The following is a 13,515-nucleotide window of genomic DNA, read 5'->3' as shown; positions in this document are numbered from 1 at the left end:
GAACTGAACGTACACATACGCTCTGAACTTGAATCACGGAGGGATGTCATGTGATGTCCACTTCTCAGGGCACTTACGTTTGAATGGAACAAATGTCTGAAGCTATACGAGAAACATACAAAATCTGAAGAGCAGGGGGCTCGAGGACTGGAATTGAGAACCGCTGGTCTAAGTGACATCTGACAGTTTCAGCTGTCCTCCCTAACATCCCTCTACATGTTAGATACAGCCACATTTTTAGGTCAGTTAAGAGGCCAACTTGCGTTCGTTAGCCTTTAACACTGTCTCGAGGTCTTTGATTGCTTCCACGTTAGTTCATGTTCCTTCTTTTATTGATGCTGCACTAGCTCTTTTTTCTCGGCCCAGCACAGGAAGGCTCGTTGGTCTAGGGGTATGATTCTCGCTTTGGGTGCGAGAGGTCCCGGGTTCAAATCCCGGACGAGCCCTTGGTCGGGATAAAACGTGAAGCTTTGTTGTCTCATTGTGTTCACTAACATTGAGGCAGTTTTTTATTCAATCGGGTAGAGACAGATGGCTAAGGGAGGCCGGTTAGCTCAGATGGTTAGAGCGTGGTGCTAATAACGCCAAGGTCGCGGGTTCGATCCCCGTACTGGCCAGCTGTTTTTATTGTCTGGGGGCTCATCTCTGCTCTGCTCTTCTCCTGTGACAAAGAGTAGGGTGATCTCACTGAAATCCCTGCTTGCTAAGCAGGAGCTTGTTGTGGCCGAAATAGCTCAGTTGGGAGAGCGTTAGACTGAAGATCTAAAGGTCCCTGGTTCGATCCCGGGTTTCGGCAAAATCTCCCACTCTTTTCCGTTTTTTGAGGCGGGCCAGTGACCAAAAATCACTGGGTTCCAACTTCTCTGTATAACTGCTTCCCCACTGCCACGGAGCTATCTGTTTCCCAGTTGGCCACCAAACAAGCAGTTTCGGTTCCATGGTGTAATGGTCAGCACTCTGGGCTTTGAATCCAGCGATCTGAGTTCGAATCTCGGTGGAACCTGTGTGCTTTCTTGCCGCAGGAAAAGATAAAAACAGCACTAGGTTGTCACTGGTGACAGTCTTTGTGGCCCTGTGAGCAACGGCTGCTCCAGGTAAGGTTTCATGGTGTAATGGTTAGCACTCTGAATCCAGTGATCCGAGTTTAAATCGTGGTGGGACCACTTTTTGCAACCAATTTGCGCAGGACCATGTCTGAAATACTTTTTGGCAGCTTTGAGTCCAAAAAAATTAACTAACGTAGAGACTGTGGCAGCATTGCATCGATGCCCAGTCGGTCTCTTTAGGGCACTGGTTCTCAAACCTGTCCTGGAGGAACCCCTGCCCTGCACAGTTTGATTGTCTGCCTTATTAGACACACCCAAATAAGGTCTTGCGGTCTCTATAAAAGAGTTGATGATTTGAAACAGGTGTGATAGATGAGGGAAACATTCAAAATGTGTAGGGCAGGGGTGCCTCCAGGACAGGTTTGAAAACCACTGCTTTAGGGAACTGTGTGTAAAATGGCAATGTTTTGCAACCAATTTGCACAGGACCATGTCTGAAATACTTTTTGGCAGCTGTGAGCCCCAAAAAAAGCTAACGTGGGAGTGTCGCAGCATTGCGTCAGTGCTCAGTCGGTCTCTTTAGGGCAATGGTTTTCAAACCTTTCCTGGAGGCAACCCTGTCCTGAACATTTCGTATGTCTCCCTTATTAGACACACCCAAATCAGGTCTTGCAGTCTCTATTAATGAGCTGATGATTTGAAACTGGTGTGTTAGATGAGGGGAAATGCAAAATGTGCAGGGCAGGGATGCCTCCAGGAAAGGGTTGAAAACCACTGATTTAGGGATGTGTGAGTAAAAGGGCAGGAGCCAACTTGGAGAATGCAGGCATCGATCCCGCTACCTCTCGCATGCTAAGCGAGCGCTCTACCATTTGAGCTAATTCCCCTGGCCTTTCAAGAATGACGAGCATAGCTGCGAATGACCGGCTTGATGCAAAGAGGCCGTCCCTCCTCTGGGCTTGCACCTTTGCACTGGCCGCGATTGTGTTGTCGAATTAACAAAGAGATTTAGCTTTTGTGTTAAAGGACCTTCTCGGTCTTGTTACGCCAGTATGCATGTGCGGATTCTTGTATTATGCAGACCACCTTGCATCACTCGGGTCACGCAGACAACTTCTCACCTCTTTTTCTCACACTGACTTAAAGAATAAGGAAGCGGTTCTCCATTCCAGTCCTCGCTCCCCAAAGGTCTGCATATTTTGCATGTCTCTCTTTGTTAGCACACCTGATTTGGATAATCAGCTCATTAGAAGTGAGCTCCTTGCGATTGACATGGTCCCTACACAGTGTTCATTGCTCCCCACTCCCTGAGCAGGGGAAATCCGTCGAAGTTTACTTCACTTTGGAACATTGGTTCACGGATTTGCGCTGCGCAACGTCTTCACACATGGACAAGTGTGACATCATATACCTCTGTATACCTCTGTACACCTCTGTGTTAGTCACTTTGAACTGAACGTACACATACGCTCTGAACTTGAATCACGGAGGGATGTCATGTGATGTCCACTTCTCAGGGCACTTACGTTTGAATGGAACAAATGTCTGAAGCTATACGAGAAACATACAAAATCTGAAGAGCAGGGGGCTCGAGGACTGGAATTGAGAACCGCTGGTCTAAGTGACATCTGACAGTTTCAGCTGTCCTCCCTAACATCCCTCTACATGTTAGATACAGCCACATTTTTAGGTCAGTTAAGAGGCCAACTTGCGTTCGTTAGCCTTTAACACTGTCTCGAGGTCTTTGATTGCTTCCACGTTAGTTCATGTTCCTTCTTTTATTGATGCTGCACTAGCTCTTTTTTCTCGGCCCAGCACAGGAAGGCTCGTTGGTCTAGGGGTATGATTCTCGCTTTGGGTGCGAGAGGTCCCGGGTTCAAATCCCGGACGAGCCCTTGGTCGGGATAAAACGTGAAGCTTTGTTGTCTCATTGTGTTCACTAACATTGAGGCAGTTTTTTATTCAATCGGGTAGAGACAGATGGCTAAGGGAGGCCGGTTAGCTCAGATGGTTAGAGCGTGGTGCTAATAACGCCAAGGTCGCGGGTTCGATCCCCGTACTGGCCAGCTGTTTTTATTGTCTGGGTGCTCATCTCTGCTCTGCTCTTCTCCTGTGACAAAGAGTAGGGTGATCTCACTGAAATCCCTGCTTGCTAAGCAGGAGCTTGTTGTGGCCGAAATAGCTCAGTTGGGAGAGCGTTAGACTGAAGATCTAAAGGTCCCTGGTTCGATCCCGGGTTTCGGCAAAATCTCCCACTCTTTTCCGTTTTTTGAGGCGGGCCAGTGACCAAAAATCACTGGGTTCCAACTTCTCTGTATAACTGCTTCCCCACTGCCACGGAGCTATCTGTTTCCCAGTTGGCCACCAAACAAGCAGTTTCGGTTCCATGGTGTAATGGTCAGCACTCTGGGCTTTGAATCCAGCGATCTGAGTTCGAATCTCGGTGGAACCTGTGTGCTTTCTTGCCGCAGGAAAAGATAAAAACAGCACTAGGTTGTCACTGGTGACAGTCTTTGTGGCCCTGTGAGCAACGGCTGCTCCAGGTAAGCTTTCATGGTGTAATGGTTAGCACTCTGAATCCAGTGATCCGAGTTTAAATCGTGGTGGGACCACTTTTTGCAACCAATTTGCACAGGACCATGTCTGAAATACTTTTTGGCAGCTTTGAGTCCAAAAAAATTAACTAACGTAGAGACTGTGGCAGCATTGCATCGATGCCCAGTCGGTCTCTTTAGGGCACTGGTTCTCAAACCTGTCCTGGAGGCACCCCTGCCCTGCACAGTTTGATTGTCTGCCTTATTAGACACACCCAAATAAGGTCTTGCGGTCTCTATAAAAGAGTTGATGATTTGAAACAGGTGTGATAGATGAGGGAAACATTCAAAATGTGTAGGGCAGGGGTGCCTCCAGGACAGGTTTGAAAACCACTGCTTTAGGGAACTGTGTGTAAAATGGCAATGTTTTGCAACCAATTTGCACAGGACCATGTCTGAAATACTTTTTGGCAGCTGTGAGCCCCAAAAAAAGCTAACGTGGGAGTGTCGCAGCATTGCGTCAGTGCTCAGTCGGTCTCTTTAGGGCAATGGTTTTCAAACCTTTCCTGGAGGCAACCCTGTCCTGAACATTTCGTATGTCTCCCTTATTAGACACACCCAAATCAGGTCTTGCAGTCTCTATTAATGAGCTGATGATTTGAAACTGGTGTGTTAGATGAGGGGAAATGCAAAATGTGCAGGGCAGGGATGCCTCCAGGAAAGGGTTGAAAACCACTGATTTAGGGATGTGTGAGTAAAAGGGTAGGAGCCAACTTGGAGAATGCGGGCATCGATCCCGCTACCTCTCGCATGCTAAGCGAGCGCTCTACCATTTGAGCTAATTCCCCTGGCCTTTCAAGAATGACGAGCATAGCTGCGAATGACCGGCTTGATGCAAAGAGGCCGTCCCTCCTCTGGGCTTGCACCTTTGCACTGGCCGCGATTGTGTTGTCGAATTAACAAAGAGATTTAGCTTTTGTGTTAAAGGACCTTCTCGGTCTTGTTACGCCAGTATGCATGTGCGGATTCTTGTATTATGCAGACCACCTTGCATCACTCGGGTCACGCAGACAACTTCTCACCTCTTTTTCTCACACTGACTTAAAGAATAAGGAAGCGGTTCTCCATTCCAGTCCTCGCTCCCCAAAGGTCTGCATATTTTGCATGTCTCTCTTTGTTAGCACACCTGATTTGGATAATCAGCTCATTAGAAGTGAGCTCCTTGCGATTGACATGGTCCCTACACAGTGTTCATTGCTCCCCACTCCCTGAGCAGGGGAAATCCGTCGAAGTTTACTTCACTTTGGAACATTGGTTCACGGATTTGCGCTGCGCAACGTCTTCACACATGGACAAGTGTGACATCATATACCTCTGTATACCTCTGTACACCTCTGTGTTAGTCACTTTGAACTGAACGTACACATACGCTCTGAACTTGAATCACGGAGGGATGTCATGTGATGTCCACTTCTCAGGGCACTTACGTTTGAATGGAACAAATGTCTGAAGCTATACGAGAAACATACAAAATCTGAAGAGCAGGGGGCTCGAGGACTGGAATTGAGAACCGCTGGTCTAAGTGACATCTGACAGTTTCAGCTGTCCTCCCTAACATCCCTCTACATGTTAGATACAGCCACATTTTTAGGTCAGTTAAGAGGCCAACTTGCGTTCGTTAGCCTTTAACACTGTCTCGAGGTCTTTGATTGCTTCCACGTTAGTTCATGTTCCTTCTTTTATTGATGCTGCACTAGCTCTTTTTTCTCGGCCCAGCACAGGAAGGCTCGTTGGTCTAGGGGTATGATTCTCGCTTTGGGTGCGAGAGGTCCCGGGTTCAAATCCCGGACGAGCCCTTGGTCGGGATAAAACGTGAAGCTTTGTTGTCTCATTGCGTTCACTAACATTGAGGCAGTTTTTTATTCAATCGGGTAGAGACAGATGGCTAAGGGAGGCCGGTTAGCTCAGATGGTTAGAGCGTGGTGCTAATAACGCCAAGGTCGCGGGTTCGATCCCCGTACTGGCCAGCTGTTTTTATTGTCTGGGGGCTCATCTCTGCTCTGCTCTTCTCCTGTGACAAAGAGTAGGGTGATCTCACTGAAATCCCTGCTTGCTAAGCAGGAGCTTGTTGTGGCCGAAATAGCTCAGTTGGGAGAGCGTTAGACTGAAGATCTAAAGGTCCCTGGTTCGATCCCGGGTTTCGGCAAAATCTCCCACTCTTTTCCGTTTTTTGAGGCGGGCCAGTGACCAAAAATCACTGGGTTCCAACTTCTCTGTATAACTGCTTCCCCACTGCCACGGAGCTATCTGTTTCCCAGTTGGCCACCAAACAAGCAGTTTCGGTTCCATGGTGTAATGGTCAGCACTCTGGGCTTTGAATCCAGCGATCTGAGTTCGAATCTCGGTGGAACCTGTGTGCTTTCTTGCCGCAGGAAAAGATAAAAACAGCACTAGGTTGTCACTGGTGACAGTCTTTGTGGCCCTGTGAGCAACGGCTGCTCCAGGTAAGGTTTCATGGTGTAATGGTTAGCACTCTGAATCCAGTGATCCGAGTTTAAATCGTGGTGGGACCACTTTTTGCAACCAATTTGCGCAGGACCATGTCTGAAATACTTTTTGGCAGCTTTGAGTCCAAAAAAATTAACTAACGTAGAGACTGTGGCAGCATTGCATCGATGCCCAGTCGGTCTCTTTAGGGCACTGGTTCTCAAACCTGTCCTGGAGGCACCCCTGCCCTGCACAGTTTGATTGTCTGCCTTATTAGACACACCCAAATAAGGTCTTGCGGTCTCTATAAAAGAGTTGATGATTTGAAACAGGTGTGATAGATGAGGGAAACATTCAAAATGTGTAGGGCAGGGGTGCCTCCAGGACAGGTTTGAAAACCACTGCTTTAGGGAACTGTGTGTAAAATGGCAATGTTTTGCAACCAATTTGCACAGGACCATGTCTGAAATACTTTTTGGCAGCTGTGAGCCCCAAAAAAAGCTAACGTGGGAGTGTCGCAGCATTGCGTCAGTGCTCAGTCGGTCTCTTTAGGGCAATGGTTTTCAAACCTTTCCTGGAGGCAACCCTGTCCTGAACATTTCGTATGTCTCCCTTATTAGACACACCCAAATCAGGTCTTGCAGTCTCTATTAATGAGCTGATGATTTGAAACTGGTGTGTTAGATGAGGGGAAATGCAAAATGTGCAGGGCAGGGATGCCTCCAGGAAAGGGTTGAAAACCACTGATTTAGGGATGTGTGAGTAAAAGGGTAGGAGCCAACTTGGAGAATGCGGGCATCGATCCCGCTACCTCTCGCATGCTAAGCGAGCGCTCTACCATTTGAGCTAATTCCCCTGGCCTTTCAAGAATGACGAGCATAGCTGCGAATGACCGGCTTGATGCAAAGAGGCCGTCCCTCCTCTGGGCTTGCACCTTTGCACTGGCCGCGATTGTGTTGTCGAATTAACAAAGAGATTTAGCTTTTGTGTTAAAGGACCTTCTCGGTCTTGTTACGCCAGTATGCATGTGCGGATTCTTGTATTATGCAGACCACCTTGCATCACTCGGGTCACGCAGACAACTTCTCACCTCTTTTTCTCACACTGACTTAAAGAATAAGGAAGCGGTTCTCCATTCCAGTCCTCGCTCCCCAAAGGTCTGCATATTTTGCATGTCTCTCTTTGTTAGCACACCTGATTTGGATAATCAGCTCATTAGAAGTGAGCTCCTTGCGATTGACATGGTCCCTACACAGTGTTCATTGCTCCCCACTCCCTGAGCAGGGGAAATCCGTCGAAGTTTACTTCACTTTGGAACATTGGTTCACGGATTTGCGCTGCGCAACGTCTTCACACATGGACAAGTGTGACATCATATACCTCTGTATACCTCTGTACACCTCTGTGTTAGTCACTTTGAACTGAACGTACACATACGCTCTGAACTTGAATCACGGAGGGATGTCATGTGATGTCCACTTCTCAGGGCACTTACGTTTGAATGGAACAAATGTCTGAAGCTATACGAGAAACATACAAAATCTGAAGAGCAGGGGGCTCGAGGACTGGAATTGAGAACCGCTGGTCTAAGTGACATCTGACAGTTTCAGCTGTCCTCCCTAACATCCCTCTACATGTTAGATACAGCCACATTTTTAGGTCAGTTAAGAGGCCAACTTGCGTTCGTTAGCCTTTAACACTGTCTCGAGGTCTTTGATTGCTTCCACGTTAGTTCATGTTCCTTCTTTTATTGATGCTGCACTAGCTCTTTTTTCTCGGCCCAGCACAGGAAGGCTCGTTGGTCTAGGGGTATGATTCTCGCTTTGGGTGCGAGAGGTCCCGGGTTCAAATCCCGGACGAGCCCTTGGTCGGGATAAAACGTGAAGCTTTGTTGTCTCATTGCGTTCACTAACATTGAGGCAGTTTTTTATTCAATCGGGTAGAGACAGATGGCTAAGGGAGGCCGGTTAGCTCAGATGGTTAGAGCGTGGTGCTAATAACGCCAAGGTCGCGGGTTCGATCCCCGTACTGGCCAGCTGTTTTTATTGTCTGGGGGCTCATCTCTGCTCTGCTCTTCTCCTGTGACAAAGAGTAGGGTGATCTCACTGAAATCCCTGCTTGCTAAGCAGGAGCTTGTTGTGGCCGAAATAGCTCAGTTGGGAGAGCGTTAGACTGAAGATCTAAAGGTCCCTGGTTCGATCCCGGGTTTCGGCAAAATCTCCCACTCTTTTCCGTTTTTTGAGGCGGGCCAGTGACCAAAAATCACTGGGTTCCAACTTCTCTGTATAACTGCTTCCCCACTGCCACGGAGCTATCTGTTTCCCAGTTGGCCACCAAACAAGCAGTTTCGGTTCCATGGTGTAATGGTCAGCACTCTGGGCTTTGAATCCAGCGATCTGAGTTCGAATCTCGGTGGAACCTGTGTGCTTTCTTGCCGCAGGAAAAGATAAAAACAGCACTAGGTTGTCACTGGTGACAGTCTTTGTGGCCCTGTGAGCAACGGCTGCTCCAGGTAAGGTTTCATGGTGTAATGGTTAGCACTCTGAATCCAGTGATCCGAGTTTAAATCGTGGTGGGACCACTTTTTGCAACCAATTTGCGCAGGACCATGTCTGAAATACTTTTTGGCAGCTTTGAGTCCAAAAAAATTAACTAACGTAGAGACTGTGGCAGCATTGCATCGATGCCCAGTCGGTCTCTTTAGGGCACTGGTTCTCAAACCTGTCCTGGAGGCACCCCTGCCCTGCACAGTTTGATTGTCTGCCTTATTAGACACACCCAAATAAGGTCTTGCGGTCTCTATAAAAGAGTTGATGATTTGAAACAGGTGTGATAGATGAGGGAAACATTCAAAATGTGTAGGGCAGGGGTGCCTCCAGGACAGGTTTGAAAACCACTGCTTTAGGGAACTGTGTGTAAAATGGCAATGTTTTGCAACCAATTTGCACAGGACCATGTCTGAAATACTTTTTGGCAGCTGTGAGCCCAAAAAAAAGCTAACGTGGGAGTGTCGCAGCATTGCGTCAGTGCTCAGTCGGTCTCTTTAGGGCAATGGTTTTCAAACCTTTCCTGGAGGCAACCCTGTCCTGAACATTTCGTATGTCTCCCTTATTAGACACACCCAAATCAGGTCTTGCAGTCTCTATTAATGAGCTGATGATTTGAAACTGGTGTGTTAGATGAGGGGAAATGCAAAATGTGCAGGGCAGGGATGCCTCCAGGAAAGGGTTGAAAACCACTGATTTAGGGATGTGTGAGTAAAAGGGCAGGAGCCAACTTGGAGAATGCGGGCATCGATCCCGCTACCTCTCGCATGCTAAGCGAGCGCTCTACCATTTGAGCTAATTCCCCTGGCCTTTCAAGAATGACGAGCATAGCTGCGAATGACCGGCTTGATGCAAAGAGGCCGTCCCTCCTCTGGGCTTGCACCTTTGCACTGGCCGCGATTGTGTTGTCGAATTAACAAAGAGATTTAGCTTTTGTGTTAAAGGACCTTCTCGGTCTTGTTACGCCAGTATGCATGTGCGGATTCTTGTATTATGCAGACCACCTTGCATCACTCGGGTCACGCAGACAACTTCTCACCTCTTTTTCTCACACTGACTTAAAGAATAAGGAAGCGGTTCTCCATTCCAGTCCTCGCTCCCCAAAGGTCTGCATATTTTGCATGTCTCTCTTTGTTAGCACACCTGATTTGGATAATCAGCTCATTAGAAGTGAGCTCCTTGCGATTGACATGGTCCCTACACAGTGTTCATTGCTCCCCACTCCCTGAGCAGGGGAAATCCGTCGAAGTTTACTTCACTTTGGAACATTGGTTCACGGATTTGCGCTGCGCAACGTCTTCACACATGGACAAGTGTGACATCATATACCTCTGTATACCTCTGTACACCTCTGTGTTAGTCACTTTGAACTGAACGTACACATACGCTCTGAACTTGAATCACGGAGGGATGTCATGTGATGTCCACTTCTCAGGGCACTTACGTTTGAATGGAACAAATGTCTGAAGCTATACGAGAAACATACAAAATCTGAAGAGCAGGGGGCTCGAGGACTGGAATTGAGAACCGCTGGTCTAAGTGACATCTGACAGTTTCAGCTGTCCTCCCTAACATCCCTCTACATGTTAGATACAGCCACATTTTTAGGTCAGTTAAGAGGCCAACTTGCGTTCGTTAGCCTTTAACACTGTCTCGAGGTCTTTGATTGCTTCCACGTTAGTTCATGTTCCTTCTTGTATTGATGCTGCACTAGCTCTTTTTTCTCAGCACAGCACAGGAAGGCTCGTTGGTCTAGGGGTATGATTCTCGCTTTGGGTGCGAGAGGTCCCGGGTTCAAATCCCGGACGAGCCCTTGGTCGGGATAAAACGTGAAGCTTTGTTGTCTCATTGCGTTCACTAACATTGAGGCAGTTTTTTATTCAATCGGGTAGAGACAGATGGCTAAGGGAGGCCGGTTAGCTCAGATGGTTAGAGCGTGGTGCTAATAACGCCAAGGTCGCGGGTTCGATCCCCGTACTGGCCAGCTGTTTTTATTGTCTGGGGGCTCATCTCTGCTCTGCTCTTCTCCTGTGACAAAGAGTAGGGTGATCTCACTGAAATCCCTGCTTGCTAAGCAGGAGCTTGTAGTGGCCGAAATAGCTCAGTTGGGAGAGCGTTAGACTGAAGATCTAAAGGTCCCTGGTTCGATCCCGGGTTTCGGCAAAATCTCCCACTCTTTTCCGTTTTTTGAGGCGGGCCAGTGACCAAAAATCACTGGGTTCCAACTTCTCTGTATAACTGCTTCCCCACTGCCACGGAGCTATCTGTTTCCCAGTTGGCCACCAAACAAGCAGTTTCGGTTCCATGGTGTAATGGTCAGCACTCTGGGCTTTGAATCCAGCGATCTGAGTTCGAATCTCGGTGGAACCTGTGTGCTTTCTTGCCGCAGGAAAAGATAAAAACAGCACTAGGTTGTCACTGGTGACAGTCTTTGTGGCCCTGTGAGCAACGGCTGCTCCAGGTAAGGTTTCATGGTGTAATGGTTAGCACTCTGAATCCAGTGATCCGAGTTTAAATCGCGGTGGGACCACTTTTTGCAACCAATTTGCGCAGGACCATGTCTGAAATACTTTTTGGCAGCTTTGAGTCCAAAAAAATTAACTAACGTAGAGACTGTGGCAGCATTGCATCGATGCCCAGTCGGTCTCTTTAGGGCACTGGTTCTCAAACCTGTCCTGGAGGCACCCCTGCCCTGCACAGTTTGATTGTCTGCCTTATTAGACACACCCAAATAAGGTCTTGCGGTCTCTATAAAAGAGTTGATGATTTGAAACAGGTGTGATAGATGAGGGAAACATTCAAAATGTGTAGGGCAGGGGTGCCTCCAGGACAGGTTTGAAAACCACTGCTTTAGGGAACTGTGTGTAAAATGGCAATGTTTTGCAACCAATTTGCACAGGACCATGTCTGAAATACTTTTTGGCAGCTGTGAGCCCCAAAAAAAGCTAACGTGGGAGTGTCGCAGCATTGCGTCAGTGCTCAGTCGGTCTCTTTAGGGCAATGGTTTTCAAACCTTTCCTGGAGGCAACCCTGTCCTGAACATTTCGTATGTCTCCCTTATTAGACACACCCAAATCAGGTCTTGCAGTCTCTATTAATGAGCTGATGATTTGAAACTGGTGTGTTAGATGAGGGGAAATGCAAAATGTGCAGGGCAGGGATGCCTCCAGGAAAGGGTTGAAAACCACTGATTTAGGGATGTGTGAGTAAAAGGGCAGGAGCCAACTTGGAGAATGCGGGCATCGATCCCGCTACCTCTCGCATGCTAAGCGAGCGCTCTACCATTTGAGCTAATTCCCCTGGCCTTTCAAGAATGACGAGCATAGCTGCGAATGACCGGCTTGATGCAAAGAGGCCGTCCCTCCTCTGGGCTTGCACCTTTGCACTGGCCGCGATTGTGTTGTCGAATTAACAAAGAGATTTAGCTTTTGTGTTAAAGGACCTTCTCGGTCTTGTTACGCCAGTATGCATGTGCGGATTCTTGTATTATGCAGACCACCTTGCATCACTCGGGTCACGCAGACAACTTCTCACCTCTTTTTCTCACACTGACTTAAAGAATAAGGAAGCGGTTCTCCATTCCAGTCCTCGCTCCCCAAAGGTCTGCATATTTTGCATGTCTCTCTTTGTTAGCACACCTGATTTGGATAATCAGCTCATTAGAAGTGAGCTCCTTGCGATTGACATGGTCCCTACACAGTGTTCATTGCTCCCCACTCCCTGAGCAGGGGAAATCCGTCGAAGTTTACTTCACTTTGGAACATTGGTTCACGGATTTGCGCTGCGCAACGTCTTCACACATGGACAAGTGTGACATCATATACCTCTGTATACCTCTGTACACCTCTGTGTTAGTCACTTTGAACTGAACGTACACATACGCTCTGAACTTGAATCACGGAGGGATGTCATGTGATGTCCACTTCTCAGGGCACTTACGTTTGAATGGAACAAATGTCTGAAGCTATACGAGAAACATACAAAATCTGAAGAGCAGGGGGCTCGAGGACTGGAATTGAGAACCGCTGGTCTAAGTGACATCTGACAGTTTCAGCTGTCCTCCCTAACATCCCTCTACATGTTAGATACAGCCACATTTTTAGGTCAGTTAAGAGGCCAACTTGCGTTCGTTAGCCTTTAACACTGTCTCGAGGTCTTTGATTGCTTCCACGTTAGTTCATGTTCCTTCTTTTATTGATGCTGCACTAGCTCTTTTTTCTCGGCCCAGCACAGGAAGGCTCGTTGGTCTAGGGGTATGATTCTCGCTTTGGGTGCGAGAGGTCCCGGGTTCAAATCCCGGACGAGCCCTTGGTCGGGATAAAACGTGAAGCTTTGTTGTCTCATTGCGTTCACTAACGTTGAAGCAGTTTTTTATTCAATCGGGTAGAGACAGACCCCTGCCCTGCACAGTTTGATTGTCTGCCTTATTAGACACACCCAAATAAGGTCTTGCGGTCTCTATAAAAGAGTTGATGATTTGAAACAGGTGTGATAGATGAGGGAAACATTCAAAATGTGTAGGGCAGGGGTGCCTCCAGGACAGGTTTGAAAACCACTGCTTTAGGGAACTGTGTGTAAAATGGCAATGTTTTGCAACCAATTTGCACAGGACCATGTCTGAAATACTTTTTGGCAGCTGTGAGCCCCAAAAAAAGCTAACGTGGGAGTGTCGCAGCATTGCGTCAGTGCTCAGTCGGTCTCTTTAGGGCAATGGTTTTCAAACCTTTCCTGGAGGCAACCCTGTCCTGAACATTTCGTATGTCTCCCTTATTAGACACACCCAAATCAGGTCTTGCAGTCTCTATTAATGAGCTGATGATTTGAAACTGGTGTGTTAGATGAGGGGAAATGCAAAATGTGCATGGCAGGGATGCCTCCAGGAAAGGGTTGAAAACCACTGAT

General features: G+C 47.8%; 25 non-coding genes across 25 annotated transcripts; 21 read left to right on the top strand and 4 right to left on the bottom strand.

Moving 5' to 3' along the window:
- The first annotated feature begins 374 nt into the window (after window positions 1–374).
- trnap-ugg (transfer RNA proline (anticodon UGG)) lies at window positions 375–446 on the top strand. Its single transcript has one exon. It is a non-coding gene; the product is annotated as a tRNA-Pro (tRNA).
- A 97-nt stretch (window positions 447–543) lies between these two features.
- Window positions 544–617, top strand: trnai-aau (transfer RNA isoleucine (anticodon AAU)). The gene has a single exon. It is a non-coding gene; the product is annotated as a tRNA-Ile (tRNA).
- Window positions 618–723: 106 nt separating this feature from the next.
- Window positions 724–796, top strand: trnaf-gaa (transfer RNA phenylalanine (anticodon GAA)). The gene has a single exon. It is a non-coding gene; the product is annotated as a tRNA-Phe (tRNA).
- Window positions 797–931: 135 nt separating this feature from the next.
- On the top strand, window positions 932–1,003 carry trnaq-uug (transfer RNA glutamine (anticodon UUG)). Its single transcript has one exon. It is a non-coding gene; the product is annotated as a tRNA-Gln (tRNA).
- A 1,866-nt stretch (window positions 1,004–2,869) lies between these two features.
- On the top strand, window positions 2,870–2,941 carry trnap-ugg (transfer RNA proline (anticodon UGG)). Its single transcript has one exon. It is a non-coding gene; the product is annotated as a tRNA-Pro (tRNA).
- Window positions 2,942–3,038: 97 nt separating this feature from the next.
- Window positions 3,039–3,112, top strand: trnai-aau (transfer RNA isoleucine (anticodon AAU)). The gene has a single exon. It is a non-coding gene; the product is annotated as a tRNA-Ile (tRNA).
- Window positions 3,113–3,218: 106 nt separating this feature from the next.
- trnaf-gaa (transfer RNA phenylalanine (anticodon GAA)) lies at window positions 3,219–3,291 on the top strand. The gene has a single exon. It is a non-coding gene; the product is annotated as a tRNA-Phe (tRNA).
- A 135-nt stretch (window positions 3,292–3,426) lies between these two features.
- On the top strand, window positions 3,427–3,498 carry trnaq-uug (transfer RNA glutamine (anticodon UUG)). Its single transcript has one exon. It is a non-coding gene; the product is annotated as a tRNA-Gln (tRNA).
- Window positions 3,499–4,355: 857 nt separating this feature from the next.
- trnaa-agc (transfer RNA alanine (anticodon AGC)) lies at window positions 4,356–4,428 on the bottom strand. The gene has a single exon. It is a non-coding gene; the product is annotated as a tRNA-Ala (tRNA).
- A 936-nt stretch (window positions 4,429–5,364) lies between these two features.
- trnap-ugg (transfer RNA proline (anticodon UGG)) lies at window positions 5,365–5,436 on the top strand. Its single transcript has one exon. It is a non-coding gene; the product is annotated as a tRNA-Pro (tRNA).
- Window positions 5,437–5,533: 97 nt separating this feature from the next.
- Window positions 5,534–5,607, top strand: trnai-aau (transfer RNA isoleucine (anticodon AAU)). The gene has a single exon. It is a non-coding gene; the product is annotated as a tRNA-Ile (tRNA).
- Window positions 5,608–5,713: 106 nt separating this feature from the next.
- On the top strand, window positions 5,714–5,786 carry trnaf-gaa (transfer RNA phenylalanine (anticodon GAA)). Its single transcript has one exon. It is a non-coding gene; the product is annotated as a tRNA-Phe (tRNA).
- A 135-nt stretch (window positions 5,787–5,921) lies between these two features.
- On the top strand, window positions 5,922–5,993 carry trnaq-uug (transfer RNA glutamine (anticodon UUG)). The gene has a single exon. It is a non-coding gene; the product is annotated as a tRNA-Gln (tRNA).
- Window positions 5,994–6,850: 857 nt separating this feature from the next.
- trnaa-agc (transfer RNA alanine (anticodon AGC)) lies at window positions 6,851–6,923 on the bottom strand. The gene has a single exon. It is a non-coding gene; the product is annotated as a tRNA-Ala (tRNA).
- Window positions 6,924–7,859: 936 nt separating this feature from the next.
- trnap-ugg (transfer RNA proline (anticodon UGG)) lies at window positions 7,860–7,931 on the top strand. Its single transcript has one exon. It is a non-coding gene; the product is annotated as a tRNA-Pro (tRNA).
- Window positions 7,932–8,028: 97 nt separating this feature from the next.
- On the top strand, window positions 8,029–8,102 carry trnai-aau (transfer RNA isoleucine (anticodon AAU)). The gene has a single exon. It is a non-coding gene; the product is annotated as a tRNA-Ile (tRNA).
- A 106-nt stretch (window positions 8,103–8,208) lies between these two features.
- trnaf-gaa (transfer RNA phenylalanine (anticodon GAA)) lies at window positions 8,209–8,281 on the top strand. Its single transcript has one exon. It is a non-coding gene; the product is annotated as a tRNA-Phe (tRNA).
- Window positions 8,282–8,416: 135 nt separating this feature from the next.
- trnaq-uug (transfer RNA glutamine (anticodon UUG)) lies at window positions 8,417–8,488 on the top strand. The gene has a single exon. It is a non-coding gene; the product is annotated as a tRNA-Gln (tRNA).
- Window positions 8,489–9,345: 857 nt separating this feature from the next.
- trnaa-agc (transfer RNA alanine (anticodon AGC)) lies at window positions 9,346–9,418 on the bottom strand. Its single transcript has one exon. It is a non-coding gene; the product is annotated as a tRNA-Ala (tRNA).
- A 936-nt stretch (window positions 9,419–10,354) lies between these two features.
- trnap-ugg (transfer RNA proline (anticodon UGG)) lies at window positions 10,355–10,426 on the top strand. The gene has a single exon. It is a non-coding gene; the product is annotated as a tRNA-Pro (tRNA).
- Window positions 10,427–10,523: 97 nt separating this feature from the next.
- On the top strand, window positions 10,524–10,597 carry trnai-aau (transfer RNA isoleucine (anticodon AAU)). The gene has a single exon. It is a non-coding gene; the product is annotated as a tRNA-Ile (tRNA).
- A 106-nt stretch (window positions 10,598–10,703) lies between these two features.
- On the top strand, window positions 10,704–10,776 carry trnaf-gaa (transfer RNA phenylalanine (anticodon GAA)). Its single transcript has one exon. It is a non-coding gene; the product is annotated as a tRNA-Phe (tRNA).
- A 135-nt stretch (window positions 10,777–10,911) lies between these two features.
- Window positions 10,912–10,983, top strand: trnaq-uug (transfer RNA glutamine (anticodon UUG)). The gene has a single exon. It is a non-coding gene; the product is annotated as a tRNA-Gln (tRNA).
- An 857-nt stretch (window positions 10,984–11,840) lies between these two features.
- Window positions 11,841–11,913, bottom strand: trnaa-agc (transfer RNA alanine (anticodon AGC)). The gene has a single exon. It is a non-coding gene; the product is annotated as a tRNA-Ala (tRNA).
- A 936-nt stretch (window positions 11,914–12,849) lies between these two features.
- trnap-ugg (transfer RNA proline (anticodon UGG)) lies at window positions 12,850–12,921 on the top strand. The gene has a single exon. It is a non-coding gene; the product is annotated as a tRNA-Pro (tRNA).
- The last annotated feature ends 594 nt before the right edge of the window (window positions 12,922–13,515 follow it).

This window comes from Carassius gibelio, chromosome B10 (genome assembly GCF_023724105.1).
Source record: "Carassius gibelio isolate Cgi1373 ecotype wild population from Czech Republic chromosome B10, carGib1.2-hapl.c, whole genome shotgun sequence".
Lineage (NCBI taxonomy): Eukaryota > Metazoa > Chordata > Actinopteri > Cypriniformes > Cyprinidae > Carassius > Carassius gibelio.
This window is presented reverse-complemented; position numbering and strand designations above follow the sequence as displayed.